The sequence below is a fragment of the Leuciscus leuciscus genome (genome assembly GCF_965113295.1).
Source record: "Leuciscus leuciscus genome assembly, chromosome: 16".
NCBI lineage: Eukaryota > Metazoa > Chordata > Actinopteri > Cypriniformes > Leuciscidae > Leuciscus > Leuciscus leuciscus.
In genome coordinates, this window is record NC_138740.1 from 3,579,158 (window position 1) to 3,605,023 (window position 25,866).

The window sequence follows — 25,866 nt, forward strand, 5'->3', positions numbered from 1 at the left end:
TTTTATTTCATTTTGATCCCTATCAACTTTAACCCTTGTATGGTGTTCGGGTCTGTAGGACCCGTTTTCACTTTTTGTCAAAAGAAAAAAGATATGATTAATAATTTTTTCAACCTCAGACTCATTTTCTGTGAAGAATATCAGAACACATTTTCAATGACCACACACTGTACACTGTGTGTGTGTGTGTGTGTGTGTGTGAGTGTGTGTGTGTGCGTGAGTGTGTGTGTGTGTGTGTGTGTGTGTGCATGTGAGAGAGAGATTGTGTGTAAGTGTGAGAGAGTGAACTACCCCTGCCGTTCCCGCACAAGGTTGCAATTCTTAAATGTGATCTAAACAAAATAAAGGGAAAACATTAACCATATATGCTGTTTATATTGCTTGTACTTGGGATGAAGTAAACATCTGTTGAGTATTTTAACATAAATTGTTTGATTATGTTGAATTAAAAACCCAGAAATGCAGCGGGTCAACCAGACCCACGAACACTGGCTGAGTAACAAAAATATGAACACCACACAATGGTTAAAAGCAGATCCTTAAGAAATCATTTATTAACATGGTACCAAGTATATCGTAAGAATGGATTTACAGCAGTACAGTCCTTCATTATCGTTGATCATTTCTCATAACATGTCCAAACCTCCACAGCAGTTTACTAAGCTGAAAAATAAGAAAAAATACACATGGATTTAACACTTATAAGACGTACATGCGTTGGGCTTCACGCATTATGAAATAAATGCTTTCTTATCAGACTGAGAATGTTCCAAAGCAACATCCCCGATGAAGCCTCAGCCACGACAAGGAGAAGAGCTGCTAGGCAGAGCATCATTAGGAGTTCTTTCATTGAAAATAGTGGGAGGCATCTCATCACAACACAACGTAAGTGCTTTCTGTTGTGTCTAACGAGACATTATTAAATGTGGTTATTATGTGACCATTATTATCATTATTTGTGATATTCATATTTGACATCATCTTTTTTTTTCTTTAAACAGGTACAACGGTTAAAAAACGAGTTGTGCCATTTTCAATGGATGAGAGAGCATTTCATCAGAAAATAAGGGAAGCTTTTCCAATAATAGGAGAGGCTGGAATTGAAATCTGCAGAGTTGACCGGAGGAGAAGGGTAATACCTGTTGAGCTGAGCTATAAAAGCATGCCCACAGTTTGGCAGGTCAGCGGTATATGTGAGGCTTAAGGTAAGAACAACAAAGTATTCAACCAAATATATATCCCAAATTAATTATTATGCTATAAAAACAAACATGTTCTTTTTTTTTGCTGATCTTGCATTGCTTTAGCTGGGATGCCATTACTATTGTTACTATTAGTATTCAATTAAAAAGAAAAGTTGTTTGAAAGACTATGCTGCCTTTTTTCTTGACCAAACACATCCAGTTCGGCTGGCACACAACATGAGAGCAGTAATGAGGTGAACTGTCAAAGCAGTACTACTGTAAGGTTTTTCTCACTTTCTTTATTTACATAGATACTCATAAAATCAGAGAGCTAATGTAGATCAGATAAAGACTCATCTGAGCTCTTTGCAGCCGCTGTTATCAGTGATGTGGCTGGAACCAGATCCTGGATCTTCATGTAAATGGAGAACTGGAAACCCCTTTTTTGGTTTAAGTTCCCTGATTACATATCAGACCCTCAAATGGTCACTGGGCAGTCCTGACAACAGATCCAACCTCTGATTCCTATTTTGAAGCTTCCCAGAAGACAGTTTTATTGCTCACAGGTTGCTTTTTCATATCTTAGGGGGCTGGAGCTCATTAAGTATCAACTTTGTTTCAGATGGTTCTCATAAAATTGCTTATGAGAAATAAATATACACAAACAAGGTAATTGTTGATGTAAAGTAAAAGAATAGAGCTCTGGAATTAATGTGGATAGCAAAGTATTTGGTTTTGGGAAAAAATAAATGTTTTGTGCTTATCCTGCATTGCTTTTACCGGGATGCTATTAGTATTGTTACTAATTATATTTAATTAAAAAGAAAACTGTTGTTTGAAAGATGATGCTGCCTTTTTGACAGAACACATCCAGTTCGGCTGGCACACAACATGAGAGCAGTAATGAGGTGAACTGTCAAAGCAGTACTACTGTAAGTTTTTCTCACTTTGTGATTCTTCAGATATACATGATACGTTTATTTATTACAATATTGCTTAAGACAAACCACCTCTTTTCAAACTGTGACTGTTTTTTTAAATGTTCATTCTAAAGTGTCAAATATTCATTATTTCTCAGACCTTTTTGTCAGTCAGCAAGAACAACAAAATGAATATGATATTTGACCCTGTAAAAATCTGTATTCTGATTTAGTGTCATTTAGTTGATAGGATCCAATCTGTGGAACCGTAGAAATTTTAGGTAATGCAGGAACAAGTAGCAGGGTAAGTAACCAGCATTCTCATCATCTATCAGGTGAAATATGTACATTTATTTGTAGTTTGCTGTAATGTTTAATTAAAGCATATTAGGTTCTCAAAATAAGATTTTGTTTTGGACTTTGTGATTAACTTTGAATAATGTTATAAACTTAATAAATGTAATGATTTTATTTATCTGTTCATTATGTTAAAAGGATCATCAGCGGCGCCAGTTTGAATCCTTAGAACAAAGGCGAAGAGAGGTTTTTTTCTATTTATTTTTTCAGTTTTAATCATGTTTTCCTATATATGATATAATGTATATGTGTGTGTGTAACATTTATACATCTTTTCAAAGAAAATTGCTGAAAGGAGGGCACATGTATGTCAGATTGTTGAGCCGGAGCACGGCATTGCAATACAGTTTCAGTACCCTGATGGCACCAGGAAAACAAGGACATTTGTTGAGTCTCAACCAATTCAGGTATTTTGTGTTGGCTCATTTGTAAGTTCTTTCTGCACATTCAGTATATTCATGATATAGTTCTGATTTGTCATTTCTATATTTGCTCATGTGTTGTAAAGGATCTGTTTGCCTTTGCTGGTTCAGACGACATGGCCAGTGAAGTATTCCGTGTACAGCTGTCCTGGTCACCGAACACTATACTTAGCACTGTTGATGGTAGCCTCTCAGATCATGAAATTAGTAGGTCCTCAACCTTGTATGTGCTTTGGATGTCAGGTGTTCAAATAGAGGTAAGTTCAACTTTAATACATCAAAGTTTTTTCTAAAAGTGAAAAAACAAAAACTTATGGTGATATTATAATGCATTTTAGGGACTAATTGCATCCAGTGTTGAATCTTCAACTGACCAACCGGCTGCTACTCAGGACTTAGGAAGTATCCCGATTCCCATCCATTCCAGTGATCAGGATGTGGGGTACTCCAACACAGTCACAGGAAGCATCCCGAGTCCCATCCATTCTCGTGATCAGGATGTGGGGTACTCCAACACAGTCACAGGAAGCATCCCGAGTCCCATCCATTCCCGTGATCAGGATGTGGGGTACTCCAACACAGTCACAGGAAGCATCCCGAGTCCCATCCATTCCCGTGATCAGGATGTGGGGTACTCCAACACAGTCAGGAAGCATCCCGAGTCCCATCCATTCCAGTGATCAGGATGTGGGGTACTCCAACACAGTCACAGGAAGCATCCCGAGTCCCATCCATTCTCGTGATCAGGATGTGGGGTACTCCAACACAGTCACAGGAAGCATCCCGAGTCCCATCCATTCCCGTGATCAGGATGTGGGGTACTCCAACACAGTCACAGGAAGCATCCCGAGTCCCATCCATTCCCGTGATCAGGATGTGGGGTACTCCAACACAGTCACAGGAAGCATCCCGAGTCCCATCCATTCCAGTGATCAGAATGTGGGGTACTCCAACACAGTCACAGGAAGCATCCCGAGTCCCATCCATTCCAGTGATCAGGATGTGGGGTACTCCAACACAGTCACAGGAAGCATCCCGAGTCCCATCCATTCCCGTGATCAGGATGTGGGGTACTCCAACACAGTCACAGGAAGCATCCCGAGTCCCATCTATTCCCGTGATCAGGATGTGGGGTACTCCAACACAGTCACAGGAAGCATCCCGAGTCCCATCCATTCCCGTGATCAGGATGTGGGGTACTCCAACACAGTCACAGGAAGCATCCCGAGTCCCATCCATTCCCGTGATCAGGATGTGGGGTACTCCAACACAGTCACAGGAAGCATCCCGAGTCCCATCCATTCTCGTGATCAGGATGTGGGGTACTCCAACACAGTCACAGGAAGCATCCCGAGTCCCATCCATTCCAGTGATCAGGATGTGGGGTACTCCAACACAGTCACAGGAAGCATCCCGAGTCCCATCCATTCCCGTGATCAGGATGTGGGGTACTCCAACACAGTCACAGGAAGCATCCCGAGTCCCATCCATTCCCGTGATCAGGATGTGGGGTACTCCAACACAGTCACAGGAAGCATCCTGAGTCCCATCCATTCCAGTGATCAGGATGTGGGGTACTCCAACACAGTCACAGGAAGCATCCCGAGTCCCATCCATTCCCGTGATCAGGATGTGGGGTACTCCAACACAGTCACAGGAAGCATCCCGAGTCCCATCCATTCCCGTGATCAGGATGTGGGGTACTCCAACACAGTCACAGGAAGCATCCCGAGTCCCATCCATTCCCGTGATCAGGATGTGGGGTACTCCAACACAGTCACAGGAAGCATCCCGAGTCCCATCCATTCCAGTGATCAGGATGTGGGGTACTCCAACACAGTCACAGGAAGCATCCCGAGTCCCATCCATTCTTGTGATCAGGATGTGGGGTACTCCAACACAGTCACAGGAAGCATCCCGAGTCCCATCCATTCCCGTGATCAGGATGTGGGGTACTCCAACACAGTCACAGGAAGCATCCCGAGTCCCATCCATTCCCGTGATCAGGATGTGGGGTACTCCAACACAGTCACAGGAAGCATCCCGAGTCCCATCCATTCCCGTGATCAGGATGTGGGGTACTCCAACACAGTCACAGGAAGCATCCCGAGTCCCATCCATTCCAGTGATCAGGATGTGGGGTACTCCAACACAGTCACAGGAAGCATCCCGAGTCCCATCCATTCCAGTGATCAGGATGTGGGGTACTCCAACACAGTCACAGGAAGCATCCCGAGTCCCATCCATTCCCGTGATCAGGATGTGGGGTACTCCAACACAGTCACAGGAAGCATCCCGAGTCCCATCCATTCCCGTGATCAGGATGTGGGGTACTCCAACACAGTCACAGGAAGCATCCCGAGTCCCATCCATTCCAGTGATCAGGATGTGGGGTACTCCAACACAGTCACAGGAAGCATCCCGAGTCCCATCCATTCCAGTGATCAGGATGTGGGGTACTCCAACACAGTCACAGGAAGCATCCCGAGTCCCATCCATTCCCGTGATCAGGATGTGGGGTACTCCAACACAGTCACAGGAAGCATCCCGAGTCCCATCTATTCCCGTGATCAGGATGTGGGGTACTCCAACACAGTCACAGGAAGCATCCCGAGTCCCATCCATTCCCGTGATCAGGATGTGGGGTACTCCAACACAGTCACAGGAAGCATCCCGAGTCCCATCCATTCCAGTGATCAGGATGTGGGGTACTCCAACACAGTCACAGGAAGCATCCCGAGTCCCATCCATTCTCGTGATCAGGATGTGGGGTACTCCAACACAGTCACAGGAAGCATCCCGAGTCCCATCCATTCCAGTGATCAGGATGTGGGGTACTCCAACACAGTCACAGGAAGCATCCCGAGTCCCATCCATTCCCGTGATCAGGATGTGGGGTACTCCAACACAGTCACAGGAAGCATCCCGAGTCCCATCCATTCCCGTGATCAGGATGTGGGGTACTCCAACACAGTCACAGGAAGCATCCTGAGTCCCATCCATTCCAGTGATCAGGATGTGGGGTACTCCAACACAGTCACAGGAAGCATCCCGAGTCCCATCCATTCCAGTGATCAGGATGTGGGGTACTCCAACACAGTCACAGGAAGCATCCCGAGTCCCATCCATTCCAGTGATCAGGATGTGGGGTACTCCAACACAGTCACAGGAAGCATCCTGAGTCCCATCCATTCCAGTGATCAGGATGTGGGGTACTCCAACACAGTCACAGGAAGCATCCCGAGTCCCATCCATTCCAGTGATCAGGATGTGGGGTTCTCCAACACAGTCACAGGAAGCAAATAAATTCTACACAGTGCATGTACTGCATTGAAATCAACCTACTTTGCATGGCACAAATCCCCACAAATTGAATTTGTGGGTGAAAGTGCCGATGATTATGGGGGACCTAGCAGAGAATTTTTCAGGTTGGTCTTAACTATTTATCATATTTAATAATATATTTATCAAATATTATGTGATGTCTTTTTTATTATAGCAAATATACAAAACAAATTTGTTTACATTATTGCAGTCAGATATTATATCATATTTACCGTTATTTATGGCAATGCTAACCACTCATCGGGTAACTGAAATGGCGCTTCATTTATGTATCTTGTATCACACCATAGTATAGAAACTGGTGCCATCCTGTGTCTCAATTATCAATTGAATATGGTTTTAAATATGACTTCAGAGTCCTAAAATATCAATATTACAGTAATATTGTGGCAGTGTTCCACATTGTAGGCTTTCATTTCAATATCAATTCAATTATTTAATTGTATTAGGGCTTTATTTCTCTAGGCTTTTGATGCAGGGTGTGCAGTCATCATTCTGAGTTTTTGAGGGGAAAACAGGCCAGGTGTTTTTCACCTATGACCAAGTAGCTGTGGAAATGAACCGGTATTACACAGCGGGAAAGCTAATTGGTTGGTCTCTCATGCATGGTGGACCAGGTTTCAAAGCACTAGATAACACATTATCCAAACTAATGTGTGGCCAACCAGATTCTGCAGAAGAATTTGACTGGCATAACCTGCCAGATGGTGAAATTCAAGATAAAGTGCGACAGGTATGTATCTTCACACCATTCAAACAGAAGGCATTTATGATTTGTGAGGGTAATGGAGTTTCTTTCTTTTAAGGTATTTTTTTTGTCAGACCCAAGAAGACATAGATAGAATAGTGTCAAGCCTAGGAGACTGGATTGCTGACTGTGGTGTCCCTGGAATTTACAGTGCAGCGGATATGAGACGGATCTATGGTCAGGTGATCAAACACTATATTTACTTCACATTTACATTTACATTTAGTCATTTAGCAGACGCTTTTATCCAAAGCGACTTACAGATTAGGACAAAATTAAGCGAGTCATCATGAAGAGGCAAAAACAACGCAAGTAGTGCTCAAAAAACAAAAAACTTCAGGTATAAAACTCAAAATAATTTACATTTTAATCAGTCTACAGTTTGAATCATGTTTATTTATGTGCCCTCCACTAATATTGGCACCCTTGGCAAATCTGAGTAAAACAGTCTCTGGATCAAGATATTTCAGATCCCCGCTTGTGTAACTTCATCTCCTTGACTCCTTCCAAAGGTTTTGGAATGAAAGACTAAAAGGATAAACAGCTAAGACAATTTTACATGCTCATATTTACAAAGGGAGACAATTCTTGCGGAGGACACTGAATTGAATGTTTTTATTTTACTTTTAAATAATATACAGTATGGAAATTTCTTGGAACATATTTATTTTAGAACAGCAGACATGATCGCTCAATTTAAGGATGGCATGAACTCCTGTGGCAACTTGTGGCAGATTGTTGAAAAAAACTGGAAGTTCTTCCTTCCCTTGTTTACGAATGAGCAGAAAGAATTAACCAGAGATGAATTTAGAGCCCTGTTCACAATTTGCTGGAGTGAGGAGGGAAGCAACCTCAGAGAAACGGAGGAAGACACCATCTTTTGCTGGGAGCTCCTGCTGAATTCAATTCAGGGTAATCAGACTGGGATCATTTTTTAATAATATTGTCATATTTGATAATTATGCTTTTCTTCAATATCACTCTCACAGTCGTCAATATACAGTATTTGCATGGTTTTAACAAGCAATCACAGCTGTTTTTATAATCTGAAAAACAGCACAGTTATGTGATACTGCCTTTATATAGCAGATCAATAAGCTTAAGTAAAATATCATATTTTTTTTACACCCTCTTTTCTTAACTTTACAGAAAAACAATCACCTTTCAGGAGATGCTGGTATTTATTACTGGTGCAGACAGCATTCCCCCATTGGGCTTCCCCGGAGAACCAAGACTTGAGTTTTACACGCAAGAAAATCGCCGGCTTCCATTTGCTTCAACTTGTGGCATGGTGCTCTTTTTGCCTCGAGGCATCCAAGAAGAGGAGGTGTTGACTGACCTGCTTAACACAGCACTTAAAGGGTACCTTGGATTTGGAAAAATCTAATTTAGTCAATTTAGTCAAATGTTAATTAAAGGGATAGTTGACCCTAAAATGAAATTTATTGTCATTAATTACTCATGTCGTTCCAAACCTGTACAATTTTTGTTCATCTTCAGAACACAAATGAAGATCTTTTTAATGAAATCTGAGAGCTTTCTGTCCCTTCATTGACATCTACGCAACTACCACTTTGGCGTGTCAAAAATTTCATAAATAGATTGTAAAACTAATCCATTTGAATTGAGGGGTTTTAGTCTAAATTTTCTGAAGAGACTCGATCGCTTAACATGATGAGCAGATTTAATTTAGGCTTTTATTCACATATAAACATTCATCAACTCACACATGATCAGTTGTGGTCTACAGAAGCTCAAGCATGTTCACTTGACGTGCGAGAACCAGAGAGGTTCATTCACTCAAACATGCTTGAGCTTCCGTTTATCATAAATGATGTGTGTTGATGTTCATATGTGAATAAAAGCCTAAATTTAATCTGTTCATCATATAAAGCGATCGTGTCTCTTCAGAATATTTTGGAATAAAACGCTTTATTCATATGGATTAATTTTACGATCTATTTATGAACGTCAAAGCGGTAGTTGTGTAGATGTCAATGGAGGGACAGAAAGCTCTCAGATTTCATCAAAAATATCTTCATTTGTTTTCTGAAGATGAACGTAAGTCTTACGGGTTTGGAACGAGGTTGAGTAATTAATAACAGAAACTTCATTTGTGGGTCAACTATGTCATTAAGTTCAGTGAGAATTTTTTGCAAAAACTTTATTTTCTCTAACAATATTGTTATGTTCTTGAATGTTAACAATGCAAATGCATAAAACAGTTTAGAAATACACAATTAAAAGAGAACATTTCCAATGGTAAAAGTGGATTTGGTAGTTTCAACAGTTGTTGGCAACGTTGCATAATTAATTAAAAGACTACAATAAATGTTTGTTTTTTTTCTCTGAAAATAAAAATTCCAAAAATAAGAGGAAATATTGCATCTTCTGTTTTATTTCATTACACTATTGCAGAATCCTAATAAGAAAAGTTATTTTCAGTCCTTGGTCATGTATTTCTAGACAAATATATAGACTGTAGTTCAGTTATGTTTTATAAATGAGTACAGCATTGTTTCTCAAAATCATTGTGAAATGCAAAGATCTAAATATAATGTTGTAAATACAAACAATTTACTTCAGAAATCTAGGTTTAAATGAGTAGAGCACCCAAAATGAATACTTGGTCAATACTTGCTCTATCTTAAAAAGAGTGACTGGTATAGGAAGAACTTATGATATGATCTGCATTGGTGGCTAATCCTAAAAATGTTTAGGATTTTTAATGTTTTTAAATAGGTCTCTAATGCTCACAAAGGCTGCATTTATTTAATACATATTAATAATAATCAGCAAGAACAGTAATATTGTGAAATATTACAATGTAAAATAGCTGTTTTCTATGTAAATATATTGTCAAATGTATTATTTTTCCAGTGAATATACTCAAAGCTGAATTTTCAGCATCATTACTCCAGTCTTGCCACATGATCCTTCAGAAATCATTCTCATATGCTGATTTGATGCTCAGAAACATTTATGATTTTTATCATGTGGAAAACTGTTGTTCTGCTTAATATTTTTTGTGATTCATCATATGTTTGTGATAAATAAACCATGATACTTTTCAGGATTTAGATAAAAAAAGAAAAGTAAAAAAAATATTTTGTAACATTATGAAATTATTTACTGTCACTTTTGATCAATTTAATGCATTCTAACTAAATACAAATATTGTTAATGTTAAATATTAATGTCCAGTAGTGTACACAAAAATATTAAACGGTTTTCAACATTGTTAATAATAGTAAATGTTTCTTGTAAGGGCAATGAAATAAATTACATTCTAAACTATATTTAAATAGAAAACAGTTATTTTAAATTGTAATAATATTTCACAGTATTGCTGTTTTAATATATTTTTTATCAAATAAATGCAGCTTAAGTGGCCATAGTGAAAAACATAAAAAATCTGAAATAATCCAAACCTTTGTTCCAGTGTATGTGTGATCTATATGGGTTGAGGAATATTTCCAAGGAAGTTAATAACTTGCTCCAAAAGATCAGTTCCTAAATCATCACGTCTTCCACCAAGAGGGTTGACCTGCTGCACAAGTTGTTCCATGACTCCTCCTGGAACGTTGAAGTGGTTGGCAGGAATCTCAACAGATTCTGGCCAGTTGAAGATTGTCTGAAAATCTTGGGGGGAAACTTCTTCTGAAGCTGGAGGAATGTTTACATCTGCAACTGGCTCTTCATCTGCTCCAAGGATTCCACGTATCCCTGTCTGGTTTCGAGTTAGCTGTGAGAGACATCCTCGGATGAAGAGCTGATGGGGAGACATGTACCGTTCAGTTCTCAGCTTGTGGTGGTTCCATTGATGAATGAACAGTTGGAGATCCCTGTTAATTCGAGGTATATACACATAATGTAATGCCCACAGGTGCATTTCATTGGTACTGTCAATTTTACCTTCACTTTCCAAAAGCATGAATAAGGCATAGTAAGTATTGGAGATGCCCCGCCACAATCTCTCGATCCTTTGGTTGTGTGTGCTCCTTCCTCTCAAAGCACTTCCTCTGGTGAATCCCCGGAAGACATTCATAAATAGGCAGACTGCATTATTCTCCCCTCCATTATCACATGATCAAATTACGTAGCATTTATTCTGGTAGTCATCTCTAAAGATCTAAAGCCAAGTATGGATAAGGTGATGGAAATTAATGCTACTGGACTTATTTGTATTTGGCAGATAACATCTTGAGTGCCATCAATAATATTGTGCCTGTTACATTTCAATGAACCCAGAGTAAAAGAGTAAAATCTAATTAACAACAACAACAACAAAATTATTTGTTTGTTTTAGCAGTGTGCCACTGTCTATTTTTTTACATGAAAGAAAAATAATAGAAGGACCATATACCTGATTAACTTATGATTACCATCCAAATGCCATAAGGAATTTGGCCCGGCAACCTGATAGACTCTTCTGTGCAGTCTACGTGTGGTGACTCTCTGGGCTGCTCCCACTGGATTAGTCCTAATTAACTTTAGCCCCGTTCACACTACACGCGACAAAGCGACACGATTCATTGCAATGGGGAGCGGGCGACTTCCGGCGACACTACAAAGTTGAGAAATGTTTAACTTTATGCAAATGAAGAGCGACTTTCGCGAGCGACAACCAATAGGAGTGGAGCCTGGAGCGCGCGTCATCATCCTTCTCTGCTCAGCCCCTCGCCCCATCGACAGAAAGATGGAGGAGTATTTTTTTAAATCTAAAATACTACTGTTATTGTGTCATGAAATGTAGTTATAAGAGTTTTTCAGTCGAGAATGTAGTTGTTTAAAGCTCAAATATGTGGTTTGTTTATACAGATAGCGCCTATTTTCGGATAGCAGGCCGGGTGAAACCCGTAGTTGTTGGGACATCAGAGACCGGTTTGTCCAGGAGGGCAACATGTTTATTAGCAATAGCTAACGTTAGCTCCGTAGTGTCCGACGTTTTGAGCCATTCCTATGCTTGATTTTTTTCCCATCGGACTTCAGCTGCGGACCTTTCCCACCATCTTTTCCGACATGAAGAATACACTTTACGGGTGTTAATCGAGATTGATCGCCGCTATCAGATGAAGATGCGCTGCTTACGTCCTCCTCCATGTTTACATGTGCGTAGTGATATTGGCTTGATTTCGGCTGTGACCTACTTACATTTTCGATGCTGATTGGTTGAAAATCTAGCTCAACAGTTTTAGACGTCTCAATACGCAGTCAATATAGTGCGCCAATAAATTACAATTTCTCATTAACTGCAGGATAATGCGTGGATAACTTTTTGCTTGGATACCTTTTATTAACGTTGAACATATTGAGCAAAAGAAAAATTAGTGCCCCGTTTGTCGGAACGAAACCCTATTTCTAGGCCTCTTTTAGGCTACCGACAGTGGCCTAAAATACATGTTTATCAATCTTTTTTTCTTTAATACAGACGTGGGGTTTTTTTTGTGTGTTTTTTTAATAAAAATTACATTGCATAACCCATAGAGATCGTACTGTTAGATAGTTTGGGAATATTCACACATAACATATACACATAAAACATGATATCAGAGTTTTAAAATCAAACATTTTAAAAGAGAACAATAGGCTACATCACGGTTGTTTAAACCAATGAGCATTAAGCTGTGTCCTCAGCCAGTCCTTTCCCATCATGCTTTTGATCAGCGCAGTCGGTGGAGAGCAACTGCGCTCGACTGCAGAATCCGACACGTGCGCCTTGCGGTCGCGAGAGTTTTTTGACATACGTCAGCATGACATCAGAGCAAGGCGGACCGCTCTAGGACACATTTCTAACCGGCATGCATCTCGCGCTGATCACCGGTGATCGATTCTGCGCAGATTTTGCTCATCTCAAACAAGCCTAATGCATTATCCCTCGTGAACTCTGATGTTTGCACACGTATACCATTACGATATCCTTCATGAATAAACATGACGTCTGATGCTTGTATACGTATATACCAACCAGAGACATACGTACCATCCATAGACAGTATAAGAAGTGAACAGAGCCATCTCATTGGAACTCAATTGAGACAAGTGAAGCCCATTTTTAGCGATTTTTTAGCACTTCCGTTCCTGACGCGCAGACTCAAACCGACTCAAACTAAGCTTGATGACGTGAGCAACCTGTCTGGCAGATGTAAATCTTCTTGTAGCTGTGCGTGCAAACTGCCAACGTTAATCTTGCAGAGACGGCGAGCTTGAGCAAAGAGTTCTTTGGCGTGAGTGAGCAGGAGTAAGTATTCTGATTAATTATTTTGTATAGTATTTATTTTAAAATGTTATTCCCTTGACGTCCCCCCGATTGCCTGCGAGCTTCTCCTCCTGTCTGTACGGTAATCTCTCTACTGTGCGACAGAGAGTCGAGTGGTTATGACACAATCGTTAGCCTGTTTTTACAAAAACTGTTTCTATGGGGCCATAATGTAACATAGAAGGTAATGGAGCCCTTTATACATTGTCGTGTTTCTTTAGAAATAAATAATGGACAAATGGAGTCTTTAAACGCCTCAGATGTAAAGTTATTCGCTGTCAAAGTGACACCAAAATGAATGGGAGTCAATGGAAATGCTAACGCAAGTGAAGTTCTGCTACAAGATGGCGGCACGCGGCCGGCTTCAACTTCCGGTCGATATATTACCCGCCTGGTACCATCGCGTCACATATGCAAATATGGTCTCAAATACAGCAATTTCATTGGCTGCTGTGCGTGTTGTCGCGTTAACTCGAACAAACATTGCGTGTTGATGCGGTCAAAAACCACGCGTTTCGTTTAAAGACTTTTTTCCCCGATCGTCTGCCATACATGAAGACGGGTGAATGAATTCTGACGGGCTCTGACGTGCCAGGGCGTGAAGTGCCCTGATTGGTTCGCGCGTCTGAGCCGCCTCGCCTGAGAACAGATTTGGCTTCAATATTCTCGAGAAAAGGAGCTTTCCCATAGCGCAAGCTAACTTACGCAATACGAGAGACCTCTCGAAAGGGAACTGAAATTTAACAAAAAGAGACAGGGTTGTGTCATTTTATTTTATATAACGTTAGCCTATGTAAGAATATTTTAAAATACATACATTATTTTATTTATACATTCTCTTCACTGTATGACACAAATCTATTTTTGTTAAATGTCAGTTTAATGATCAATATTAAATGTTTCATATTTTTTTCATATGGTCTATATTATTCTGCAATTGATATTACATTGTATTTGCTGTTCTTATTATTAGAAGAAGACTTCTTAATAATAAGCTTAATGCTTATTATTGTTATTATAATATTATACCACTTGCGATTATCAATCTATTATAGTTATGCTGTTAAATTATTGTACTATTCATAGTCACTGTTTAACTTATCAATTACAGAATATAGACAATAAAAAATAATGTCATATTCTATTGCTATTATTATAGTATTATACATAAACTATATGATATTATCAATATATTATTATTATATTATTGTACTTATGATATTATAAAATTATACTATTCATTACTTTTTTATTTGCTGTATACTGTTTATTTATTTTATTGACTAAACTATTTACTATTACTTTTCACTTTATCTTATATTTACTATTTGAATTGCACTGTAGTTGTACCATGATATCATATGTATTACCATAAAGGATCCATCAGTTATCTTTGTAATTGCTAAAATCGGGTCATGAGTCATGACAGAAAATGCTTTTTCCACAATAAGAAAACTTTATTTCATTTACACATTAGAAATGTATTGCTAAATCATATTACAAAGACTGTGAACTGTGAAGTACTGAATTGTGGAGTTAGACCGTTAAACAGTTTTTCACCATTGCTGTGTTCAGGATTTTTTGGACGGGGCTAAAACGGGGGCTCGATGACACACTGGAGCCCCTGAGCTCCTGGACACGCCCCTACTTGATGACGCACTGGAGCCACTGAGGCTGGCCCCTCCCCTAACAATATAAATAGAGCACATTCACATCGGTTTGCCTCTCTCTCTCTCTCAATCGCGAGTTACTGTCAGTACTAGTTACTACAGCCTACAGTTTGCTAGCTAGCTATGCCTTCGTCACGGAAATGCGTACTACCTGGATGCGATCACGTACAAAACAGATCGGTGACCTTATTTAAATTTCCGAAAAACGATCATATCAAGAAGAGGTGGATTCATTTTGTGAAGAGCCACCTTGATGGAGAGCTGAGGATCACCGCCAACACCCACCTCTGTAGTGATCATTTTACACAGGATAGTTTTATAAACTTTCGTCGGAGTCAACTGTGATAATCCGCGGTTACTGGTGAATGGGGCCGAGCCGACTCTCTCCCGCCTCGGCCTTCATCCTCCCGTCGCGCCGACAACTGGTGCCATCGTCGGCAGTGCGTGCCCACCAATGAGTGTAAGTTGCCTTGTGTGCTTTATGTTATAATCATAGTAGGTAGTCCAGGCTCGAACATGTAACGTTATGGCTTTGTAAAACTAATTAAGCTGCTTGGAGCATCCATTCCGGTTTTAATAGTGAAAGTTGAGTGTGGCGACGGCAGCTTTCCCGCGAGTGGGCGTGGTTTCAGCGCAGCCAGTGGACACGCCCCCAGCGTTTGAGAGCAGAGACCACTGCTCATTTTTTCAAGATTTTAATAGCTTATTTTATGTACTTGCCGGCTTTTTTTATCATTCAAATTTGGAATGATTAAATGATTAAATTATATCTCAGTATGGGGGTCTTCACAATTATTATCCAAGAATAAAAAAGTCAAATACATGACAAGTCTGAGCTTTGACAATTCCTTATTAAAAAAATTATTTTTTAAGTCTAACTATCGAGATTTTAAATAACTAGAGATGGAACTTGTTGTACACCACATACAAACCACTGAAATCGGTTGATACATTTATTTTTTTGTTATCCAGAAAAACCGCAGCTCAGCCATTTACTTGCATTTGATTACAGCGCAGTCTTGCCCTCAGCAAAATGGCGGACACGTTGTGACCATAGGGTTGTGATCCCATACTGTCTATGGTTGTGACGCATCGCAGCAATGTTCCAAAGCGGTCAATAGGGCGTCTATGTATTTATTATGTCCATCTTCTTTTTCTTCTTCAGTTACTGGTGCCTTTTATTAAAAAATTCTCAGTCGTTAAATAAAGATGAAAAAGAAAAAAATCCACAAGACTCGTTGAATCCGCATTTATATTTGCAAATTCTTACTGCCTTAAAATGTTGAACTCCGTTTTAAAACTGTTAATCATAAATAACACCATTTGAATTATAAGCATATTGAAGTTGATTAAAAAAAGAAAAGAAAAAGTGAGACATTTTACAGCATTTTGAACCACCATATCAGTTTCTTTTCTGTCCCCAGGCTCAATTTCATGATAAATACATAGGCTACTACATTGTTGGACATTTTAATAATGATTTTCTCTAATGTAAATAATTCTTCTTTTTAATTAATATATTTATTTTAGCAATTTAAATCAAGGTTTTTTACTTTTCTTTTAAATGAATGTTGGAAAAATTAAATGACATCACATCATAAAGCTGTCATCACATCTTTGCATGGAAAATAACTTGGGCAAGCGAGTGACATCCTCTATTATTTAATTTGTCTATACTTACAAATTTTATCTTTCAAATTTGATGTGGTCAACTTTAGTCCACCCTGTTAAGGGAAAAATCTCATTTCTAAATCCAGTTCAAAATAAAGTAATGTAACTGGTTGTATGTGAGAGATGGGAAATCATCCATCCATTCCATATCCATTCTTTATAGCACTTGTCCACCCTGTCATTTTGTCCACTCTATATGTTCATGTTACTCTTTCACAATTGTAACCAGAAATCATTTTATATTACCATTTTCCCTCGTGAAATATGTTGTGTCATGGTCTCTCCACTCGTCGCTTTACCAGTGCACGAGGAGAGAGTGACCTACTTACACAAAAACTTTGTGTAACTCTACTAATGAATTCATTTTCATCAAAAATCTTTTATACATCTGTTACTGATCATATTTACTCACAATTCGCTGATTAATATTGTTGGATTTGACTCTTTTAAAGCAACAATATAATTTTCGCCGCTAGGGGTCGCTAACCTCTTACAATAACAAAGGTATGTTGATGACACATAAGGGGAATTATGGAACTTGCTGTCATACCGAAGGATCTAATAACGTTTATGGATGAGTGAATACATTGATGTTTTTAACATGACTGAGGTATGAAGCAGGTCGCGATTGCTAATGAGAGACATATCAGCGCCACACACGAGTCCCGCGGATATAAAGGAATGAGGATATTTCATTCTACCGAACTACCCGCAAGTGCTGAATTACTACTCACACAGGTCAGTTTATTAGACGAATGAAACTTGAGGTAACGCAGCGCTGTTTCACTTGATCTACACTATCACACTAAACTGCATTTTGAGTGTGTTGAAAGTTATAATGTTATTCTATGTGTTAGTTTGTCTGTATGAGACTAGCAGTAAGCTAGATCAACATTAGAATAACATACTGATCATATTCTAACATTTCATCATGTTGAGCTATTTAACATTGATTAGTTTAATGTACATTTGCTCACCTCTACATTTACTTGTCTCTGTCAAGTCGAACTTAGTCGCGGACGCTAGCTCTCGGCATCTCGAAAACGCTGATATTGATCCTTGTTTTAGTTCTCCTTTTGTCCCAAAGTCTGCTTGCCATGGTCCGTAATGTTTGAACGAAACAACAACAGCGTGAGCTTGCGCTAGACATAACACAGTTGTCCACGTCTGTTGCCATGGTTACTATGACAGTACGAGCGGAAACCAGGGATAACGCGGATATTACATCATTGACAGGCGACAAGTGGGACAGGGTGACAGGGACGAGCCATTATTTAAAATTTGAATTTCTCTGAAATTAAAAATATTGTAAGTACACAACTGCAGGAAATATATCACACTGTGCAAGTGATTTTTGGATATTTTATTAAAAAAATCGTACATATTGTAACTTTCAGAATTTTATTTTTTTTCTTCAGCACAGTTTACTTAAGGGGGGGGCGCGAACGGCGCGCGTTCACTCACACTTCACTTCGGTCTTCGGAGAACGCGCTGACACGCGGAAATCACTCTGCTGACTTACAAACTAAAGAAACACTATAAAAATATAATAAACTTAAAAATATTATATAGGCCTATATTATACAATACTATCTTATTAATAAATATATATGATATTTTCTTTATCTTTTTATATACAAGCCTGCCTGAAGAAGGTATTATAAATACCGAAACGTCACGATAGGCTTGTTTGATCATTTTATTGTAAATTTATTTTTCATTCACATTATTATTTTCTCAGTGCACTTACAGGATGGATGTCTTTAGAGGCCGCTTGAGACAAAGAAACACTCCACGAAATAGACTCAGACTCTCCAGTAGTTCTCCAGTTTTCAACAGAAATAATTATTTACCTTTCAACCCAAATGCACGCTTCCGTGCAAGAGCTAGAAGAGAGCTCAAGAGAAAGGGGAAGAGAGAGAGTCAAGGCTACACACATGTATGACCGAAGAGATGGTCATGACACGCGTGAGTTCACAAGCAGTTCTAGAGGGCCCAGGCCTGGTTCCTCTCATAGACTTGCTTTTTACGAGCATCAATTCAGACTGGTCAGAGGTCCAAACAGATCTCCCAGTGGTTTTGACCATTGTGCAGTGGTCGCAGGCCCATACAGGCCTCCCACAAAAAATAGGGGGAAACGAAAGAAGAAACGGGGGGGGGAAACGACACAATAGACCTCCTTATTTTGACCACAATTTCCACGACCACGAAGAACATGAATTTTTTGAGGACGTTGTTGGGGAGAATCGTCCTCCTCCTCAACAACAAAACCACTTCACTGGCCAGCACTCGGTGCCCAACCAACACTTTCAAAAAAGGAGTTCCCCTCACGTTCCTTTTCCAACCAGGGAAACAAACAGGTTTCCTTTATAAACCATGGGGGGAGATTTAGAGACATTGACTACGTTTACAAGCAGCCAATAACCCGTTCAAAACCGGAATATTAGCAATAACCCGTCACGCATGGCCATGTAAACACCGGCAAAAACCCGAATATGCTCATATTCCGGTTTTTAAAAACCCGAATATGATCCCTGGGTTACCCCTTTTCTAACCCGAATATTTGGTCATGTAAATGCGTATCGGCATATCCCCATCAAAAGGAACATTGATTTGTGTTCTGCACATGTTCTATTCACAAGGAATCTTGGTCTTTTGAGTAGAGGAACTTCTTGTATGCGCTGTCTGGCGCATACAAAAACCCGCGTGCAGTATTCCGGAAGTAAACAAGAAGTAGAGGCGCGACGCAGCACAGCACCATACTTTTGGAGCGAGGAGGAAACCAATTTCTTTATTAGTGTGGTGAAAACCATGAATATAATGTATTTTGTCGACGGCAGAAAGTACCGAGATAGTGAGACTTGTGCACTCCGAATTGGTTTGCGATCACACAATACTCTGCGCAGCTTGCTAGTTTGTATAGCACCATGGCAACACGCATCCCTGTAGGCACTGGTGTGCGAATGATTACTTCACAGGGCTCCATCACTCTCTCCATCATACGGCAAAGTTTAGCAAAAGATTGACGTGACATACGAAAATTGTCACGCCAGTCCGTGTCGGTGAACTCCATGGTAACGGGTATCGTGGATATGTGTGGCACAGCTCCAGCTACATTTCCCATTTCTTGCTCACCTTCTCTCCTTCTATTAATGAAGACCATGAGGCACAGTAGTGTCAAGTGCTGCTGGTGGGTCAGTACCCAGCACCAAAGCGCAAACAAAGGCGATCGCTATCTGCCCCGAACTATTCATTATCCGCGTGCTGCTGCTGTTGTTGTTGTTTTTGGATACAGGAAGAAAAATCGGAATCGACGCATATTGCGTCTTAAGGTTGTCCGTACGTCCAGACGCTAACCGTGCGTCGCTGTTTACATCGGGATATTGCCAATTGATTACAAATTCCATGTATACAGGAGTAACTCTCTCTGCTCACGCATGTAAACGGGTTATTCCGAATGTTTCAGAAACCCGAATAGTGACCTTAACCCAACCATAACCCGAATATTGACAGTAGGGATGGGACGGTATGAAAATTTCATATCACGATTATAGTGACCAAAATTATCGTGATTATCAATATTATCACGGTTTTGTTAAAACGAGATGAAAGTGTTCAAAAAGAACTGATGCTCACACTAAAAACAGTTTAATATTTGAAAATCAACAAACAACAAATAAAACAAGCAGCTCTGTGCGAGATATTGAAGCCAAAAATGATCCTTAATTTTTAATAATGCAAAACGCGTTGCGGAAGCATGCAGACATAGGCGAGGCAGCTCGCGCGCCTATTGGCTGCTCTGCGGCAACTGCAGCAGCCTATCGAGCGAGGCCTGGCGTGACGCCAGACCCAATGAGGGTGCTTCGCGCCCGCTGCGTCACGTCCCGCCGAAACGGGCGTGGTCTAGGCCTATAAATACCGCTCGCAGGCAGCTATTATCTGATTTTTCATCCTTCAAGCGAAGCACACGCATCGCTGGAGCTGGAGGAGAATCCGCGCCGTCTGAGAGAGCACCTTCAGCGGGACGAGTCACTGAAGTCGCTGGCCGCGCCGCCTTCCTTGCCTTCCTGCTGCGCTATCCGGCGTTATATCCTTTCTCTGCTACTGTGTTTATGTATGTGTGTGTGCTCGCCGCCGCGACACACACTCTCATTGCACTAAAAGAGCTGGGCGTCTTTTTGAAGACGCCCCTTTCCCCCCCCCAACCCGCAAAGCTCGCCGGTTCACCCGCTTGCCTTGCCTGCTTGGGGGATGATACCTGCTCTCCCTCTGTTCGAGCCGCGCAAACCGCGCCGTTCACAGGGGATGTCAGGAGCGGACGGTCACGGGGCTAGCTTCTCTCTCCCTCTGTTCGAGCCGCGCAAACTGCGCCGTTCACAAGGGAGGCTGGAAGCGGACGGTCGGGGTTAGTTTTTTCTTTACGTACAAGAAAAGCTACCCTGCCCCTGCGCCCCATTCACGCGTCACTCACCGGCGAAAAGAGAAAAGAGTGTTTATAGTCCCGCCGAGGCTGAACTTACCTGAATTTCTCAAACATTTCTCAGTTCAGGCGACTGGAAATATCATATTGCTGCAAACGAGCCTGTTATATACACGCACGCCTGCAAGCAAACGCCGAAGAAAACATGTTGACGCTCTTATATGCTCGTGCATCTGAAAGCCTTTGTGTTCCCCCTGTGGTTCAGTGGTAGAATCTTTGGTGTATCGCACGAGAGACCGGTGTTCGAATCCCGGTCTAACGGCAGATAAATATGCCTCCAATGCTTCGCTCTGTCAGTTCCCTGAAAGGCGACAACAGATGTGCATTTTGCAGCCAACGAGCGCGTTGTACAACCCGCTCGCCTGCACCCAAACACCGTTTCTATGGTTTTCCGTGCGTCACTGGCGTAAGGAGAAAAGAGAGTGTTTCTGGTCCCGCTGCGGACGGACCGACCTCCTTTTTCTCATACATTTCTCATTCCCCTCTGAAGTTCGGGTGACTGGAAATGTAAGTATTGCAGTGAGCAAGCCTGTTGTAATACACGCATGCCTGCAAACAAACGCCAGCATGTTGACGCTCTCTGATAATACTCGCGCTAACTAAATGCCTATGTGTCTTCCCCTGTGGCCCAGTGGCAGACTCTCAGGTTTTTGCACGCGAGAGACCCGTGTTCGATCCCGGGTCTACCGGCAGATAAAATTATGCCGTCAATGCTCGCTCTGTCAGTTCCCTGAAAAGGCGACGGCAGATGTGTATTTTGCAGCCAACGAGCGCGTTGTACAACCCGCTCGCCTGCACCCAAACACCATTTCTATGGTTTCCCGTGCGTCACTGGCGTAAGGAGAAAAGAGAGTGTTTCTGGTCCCGCTGCGGACGGACCGACCTCCATTTTCTCATACATTTCTCATTCCCCTCTGAAATTCAGGCGACTGGAAATGTCAATATTGCAGTGAACGAGCCTGTTGTAATACACGCAGGCCTGCAATAAAACGCCAGCATGTTGACGCTCTCTGTTTCTATGGCAACTTCTCGCTCGTTCAGTTCCAGTAAATGTGACTGTTCCAGTGTATTCTGCAGTAAACAAGTCGGCGACGCAGCACGCTTGCCTGCACACAAACGCCGCTTTTACGGCTACCCAGATAAATCCCATAGAGTGAATTTTTCTGGTGTCCCGGCCACGGCCGATGGTGTTTTATGTGTAGAAAGAATGCCCACTGTCCAGTGCCCATCTCTACACACAAGCACAGCCCGTCACACAGGGCTCGCGCACATAAATCGACTCGGATCGATTGCGCATCAAACGTGGTAAATGTGCCCACCCACAAACTCTACGTTATGCATGTCTCACGTTTTCTGTAAAAACGAAACCAACGTGCGTTCGCTTTACTCAAGCGAACAATGCTTTCGGTGTGATAAATGTGCCCGCTATCCCGCGCCCACATCCACGCACAGACATGACAGTTCCTACGGGACTCGCCCAGCCCTCCCCCTCTCGGTTGGACGCCGCAGAGGAGTCGAGCGCGGGCAATCTGCCCGCTGTTATCAGCGCGCCCCTGCCTTGTGTTACAGCACACCGAAGCCTCTCCATCGCTGAGCGAACGGAGCACGCTTCGTATTCAACCCCTAGCTATTCATGCAGATGCATGGGCAAAGCTGCCTGGGGTTTCGAAGTGGGTGCTAAACATTATAAAAAGAGGCTATTCTCTGCAGTTTCGCCGACGCCCTCGCCGCTATACGGCGGGCGTCGAGACCACGGTAAAACAGAAGTAGCACATTTACTTCGAGCCGAAGTGGCGAAACTATTGAGCAAAGGGGCCATAGAGCCTCTCTCTCTCAAGTTCAGAGCGAAGGAGGGCTATACAGCAGATACTTCCTGGTACCGAAAAAAGACGGGGGTCTCAGACCCATACTAGATCTAAGGCAACTGAACAGAGTGCTTGTGAAGCGACAGTTCAGGATGCTCACGACCAGAAAAATCCTCGCGCAGATTCGCCAAGGAGATTGGTTCGTGTCAATAGATCTGAAAGACGCGTACTTTCAAATACAGATAGCGTCACGTCACAGGCGATTTTTGGGATTCGCCTTCGAGGGCCGGGCATATCAGTACATAGTCCTGCCGTTCGGTTTGTCCCTGGCACCCCGTACATTTACGAAGTGCATGGATGCGGCGCTCGCACCCCTCAGAATGAGGGGCGAGCGAGTACTGAACTATTTGGACGATTGGCTGATTCTAGCGCAATCTCGCTCAGTGCTCATAGAGCACACGACCACTTTACTCGATCACCTCGAGAATTTGGGTCTCAGAGTCAATTGGGCGAAGAGCTCTCTGTCCCCCAGTCAGACGATATCTTTCCTGGGCACAGAGCTGGACTCGCTGTCCATGATAGCGCGACTATCACCACAGCGCGCGGTAGACATTCAGCGTGCAGCGAACTCTCTCCGCTGCGGCACATCTGTCCCGCTCAAGAAATTTCAGAAGATGCTGGGTCTCATGGCCTCAGCATCATCAGTGCTCCAGCTGGGCCTGCTCCGCATGCGCCCACTGCAGTTCTGGCTGAAAGCGCGAGACCAATCAGGTGTAAGCCTGGGGACTTCCTCGAGGGTGAGGGTGGTGTCTACGTACGCATCCACCTCGGGATGGGGAGCGCTGCTCGAGGGCAGACCGTTCTTCGGCCAGTGGTCAGAACGGGAGAAGCTTTTGCGCATAAACTGCCTCGAAATGTTGGCAGTAGACAACGCGCGTTCCTCAAATAAAAGGACGCCACGGCCTCAGGTCCAGGAACCTGCACAGGCTGGCAGAACGCCTCCTGGTATGGGCTCAGCGCAACCTGCGCTCGCTGAGAGCAGCGCACGTGCCAGGGCTCCTAAACATAGGACCAGACAGACTGTCCAGGAACAATGTTCCGGCAGGTGAATGGTCTCTGCACCCACAGACAGTCCAACTGTTGTGGAAGAAATTCGGCAGAGCGGAAGTAGACCTGTTCGCGTCTCAAGAAAACGCTCACTGTCTGGAATTTTTCTCCAAGAGCAGGGACGCGCTGGCTCATGTATGGCCCCGCCGCCCGCTCTATGCTTTTCCCCCCGTCTCTCTCCTGCCTCGGGATAGAGCGGATCAGGGAAGAAGGATGCTCAGTACTGCTTGTAGCACCGTTCTGGGAAAACCAACCTTGGTTCCCAGTTGTGATGCAGCTAGCGAGCACTGCCCAGTGGCCCACAGACTGTGGAGTGACGGAGGTGCTTTCCTTCCTACAAGAGCTGTTGGAAAAGGGCAGGACCCCTTCCACGCTCAAAGTTTATGTGGCGGCTATAGCAGCGTTCTCAAGAACAACGCTTGGTCAGTCAATAGGAAGGAACGATTTAGTCATCCGCTTCCTTAGAGGGGCTAAGAGACTGAATCCTCCCAGACCTCCCTCAGTCCCCGTATGGGACCTTTCTACGGTACTGGAAGCCATGAAAGGTGGACCATTCGAGCCTTTACAGACGATTGATCTGAAACATCTGTCTTTTCAAGACTGTGTTTCTGCTGGCTCTCGCTTCAGTGAAGCGCATAGGGGACTTACACGCGCTCTCTGTGAGCGCGACGTGCATGGAATTTGGGCCTAATGACTCAAAAGTTATACTCAAACCTAAGCACGGTTATGTTCCGAAATCCCTCAACACACCGTTTAGGGCGCAGGTTATCTCCCTGTCAGCCCTACCGGTCCCTGATGAGGAAAGAGACGCGGGCCTCCTTTGCCCAGTCAGGGCATTACGAGCTTATGTGTCTCGCTCGTCTGTTTTCAGACAGAGCAGCTCTTTGTTTCGTTTAGCAGGCGTTCTAAGGGACTAGCCGCGTCGAAACAGAGCCTATCCAGATGGATAGTTGATGCTATAGCGCTGGCATACGCCTCCAAGGGCATGCAGTGAGGCATGGCCTCTTCGTGGGCCTGGTCGAGTGGGATTGCCTTGCAAGATATTTGTACGGCGGCGGGCTGGGCCTCCCCGTCTACATTTATAAGGTTTTACAACCTAGAGGTTCCCGCCCTGCAGGCCAGGCTGCTGTCGGTCTAGTTAACCAGTATTATCTGACCTGATGCTATCAGCTCAGAATGCTGCGTCTACTGAGCACAGCTCGATGATCAACAGTAAAAAGCAGTAGCACAAGATGTGCCTGGGCAAACGGTGTAAGACCCACATTTCCCCATCAGTTCAGGCCATACCCCGCCCTGTCTGTATGATGAAATTCGCGTCTAAGCGACGCTGCCATATGTGGAAGAGTGCAGCTTCGCCCCTCCCTCTTCCCGGACTCCCTGTGAGTTCCCTGGGTGATTGTGCACTATATGAACCCCGGGCTTTCGCCCTTGGGTCTTTGGTGTCAGATCTCAGCATGCACGGCGTTTTGCATTGGGTACCCTAGCGTAAGATATCTTACGCAGTACGAGAGACCTCTCGTAAGAGAACGTACTCGGTTACTAACGTAACCTCGGTTCTCTCTAGAAGAGGGAACGAGTACTGCATATCTTGCCGTGCATGCGCACGCTCTGGTTGCTTCGATGATGAAAAACCAGATAATAGCTGCCTGCGAGCGGTATTTATAGGCCTAGACCACGCCCGTTTCGGCGGGACGTGACGCAGCAGGCGCGAAGCACCCTCATTGGGTCTGCCGTCACGCCAGGCCTCGCTCGATAGGCTGCTGCAGTTGCCGCAGAGCAGCCAATAGGCGCGCGAGCTGCCTCGCCTATGTCTGCATGCTGCCGCAACGCGTTTTGCATTATTAAAAATTAAGGATAATTTTTGGCTTCAATATCTCGTGGAAAAAGGATTTTCCCCT

The 25,866-nt window shown here is 42.8% G+C and overlaps 2 long non-coding RNA genes across 2 annotated transcripts in view; one reads left to right on the plus strand and one right to left on the minus strand.

The window, feature by feature from the left end:
* The window catches only part of LOC309477998, a 136,264-nt gene that overhangs the window by 106,940 nt on the left and 3,458 nt on the right, over nucleotides 1–25,866 (minus strand). The window lies entirely within an intron of this gene.
* LOC309476812 lies at nucleotides 5,974–7,177 on the plus strand. The gene is made up of 3 exons (XR_014198375.1): nucleotides 5,974–6,311; nucleotides 6,694–6,961; nucleotides 7,035–7,177. It is a non-coding gene; the product is annotated as an uncharacterized lncRNA (long non-coding RNA).